Below are 2,286 nucleotides of genomic sequence, written 5' to 3' on the forward strand. Positions count from 1 at the left end.
CAATATGCAATGTAACAACCATTGTTAAATTCCTATTTTTTTTGTTTTGTTTACTGAAGTACTGTATTGTTTCTAATATTTTTTATTTTAAAATTATTTTTAAAAATAAAAAAGCAATCAGCAGTGCTGTAATCCAGCTGTCCAGCACGCGCACATAGCTGCTTCGCGGCGCCCCCCGCCCATGCCCTTGGCCCAGTTGTTCGTTCCTCCCCTTGGCAATTTCTTCCCCTTTGTCGGTGTCCATTGTGCATTTCAGATCTTACTCACTCTCTCAGGGTCTCACGCTAGTGACCCAGTGTTGGGTTTCCACCTGTGAGTCTGATTTACTTCACCTCTGAGCATGGTCTGGTAATCTGATGAACTAATTTGAAGACAACAGTATACAATATAACAACCATTGTTGAATTCCTATTATCTTGTTTAAGTGATATTTTGTACTGTTTCTATTTTTTTTTACTATTTTTTATTCTCTTTAAAATAATTAAAGGAAAAAGATTAATACTATAAGTGGGTTAGCATTTCAACTGATGTAGACATTCTATGGGTTATCCCTTATTATTTTTATAACCTTGAAGTATGCCCACCTATAAATACTGACAGAATTTCTTAAATCCCATCCCAAAGAGCCTGTGCCTGGTTTGAAGACTTTTTGCTATGCTTTGAATGCATGTCCCTTCCAATTTCTCCCTGAGATTTCCTCTCCTGGGATGGTGTGAGAGGTGGGCCTTTTTTTTTGGGGGGGGGGAGGTATAGGGGACTGAACTCAGGACCTTGTGTTTACCAAGCAGGCACTTATGCCACTGAGCTATGTCCCTAGCCTGAGGTGGGCCTTTTGAAAAGAGACTAAGCCAGTGGGGCCCTGATGTCATGATTGAGTTGAGCCCCCTCTTGAAGGGCTGGAGGTAGCTCACTGCCTGGGAGGCAGCAGAAAAGCCCCAGCATACACTGAGCGCTGGTGTCTTGACCTTAAACATCCTTGCTTCCTGACTTAAGTTACCCAGCCTCATTGCATGACAGCAGCACAAAGGGACAGAGAAAGCCTGCTTGAATGAATGCAAGGACTGGACCCAGGGCCTGTGCATGCCAGTCTACCACGGAGCTGCACCCCACGCCAGAACTTTCTTTAACAATACAAGGATTGTCCTTTTTTTCTTTCTGTAATGTTGCTTGGATATTTGCAGTGTTGGGCTGCTTAATGTTTTAGTAACTGGTTGAAGGAAAAGAACGTGGAATTTTCAGTTTTCTAGTGAATGAATACCCCCCCTATGGCTAAGTTCAGTCAACAAATGGCTTAAAAACAGCTGGTATACCTCCAGTGACAGTGGAGGTCACTGTCAGCGGGAGGCAGGGATTGCTGGTCCAGCTACACCCTTTGTAGCGGCCCTGAGATGTCTGTCCTACGAGGGTCACAAAGAGGAAGCCGTCCTATCCTCCTTCCTCTGCTGGAATCTTCTAGACCAAGACTACAAACTGCTGCCTGAAGCCAAACCTGGTCTGCCACCTGTTACTGTGTCGCTGGTGAGTTTGCAGTGGTTTCTGTCTTTGTAACTGGTTCAAAAAACTGAAAGAATACTATATTATCCCATATGGCGGCATGAGATCCAAATTGTAGGGTCCCAGGTGCAGTTTCATTGGAACACAGCCATGTGGGCTGCCCCAGTTGACCAGTGTGTGCTTCTACCCTGCGCAGTGTGGGTGAGTGGTAGGTCTAGATGTTTCTGTTTCAAAATCCTAAAATCCTTCTTATGTGTCTCTTCACTAAGAGATCAATGGTGTGACCAAGCCTTGTAATTGATACTTTGACTCTGTTTTTGTTTTCATATAAAATTTTATGCTGCTGTCCTTTTTATCTTTTTTGGCATATGGGTACTAAACCCGAGGTCTTCACCCTGAGCCTCATTCCTGTCTATTTTTATTTTGACTCAGGTAGGGTCTTATGAAATTGCCCAGGTTGAATTCAGATTTGTGACCCTTCTGGCGCAGGGGCTGGGGGTTCAATCCCCAGGCCTGCCATGCTGGCCCTGCCCCGGGGGCATGCTGAGACAGCGATTGAGACTGGGTGTGGTAGCCCGCGCTTGTAATCTCAGCTCTTGGGAAGGCTGTAAACAGGTGGATCACCATAAGTCCGAGGTAGTAGTGAGACCCTGAACATCCTGTAGATTGTTCCCTAAAATTCAAATTTGTGACCCTTCTTTACACTTCCAGAGTTCTAGGATGACAGGCATATGCCATGATTCCCAAAATTCTGTGTTGAGTTCCAATATAGGAGGCAGAGAAAGTAGAGCA

Source organism: Octodon degus, unplaced genomic scaffold, assembly GCF_000260255.1.
Source record: "Octodon degus isolate 3935 unplaced genomic scaffold, OctDeg1.0 scaffold00239, whole genome shotgun sequence".
Lineage (NCBI taxonomy): Eukaryota > Metazoa > Chordata > Mammalia > Rodentia > Octodontidae > Octodon > Octodon degus.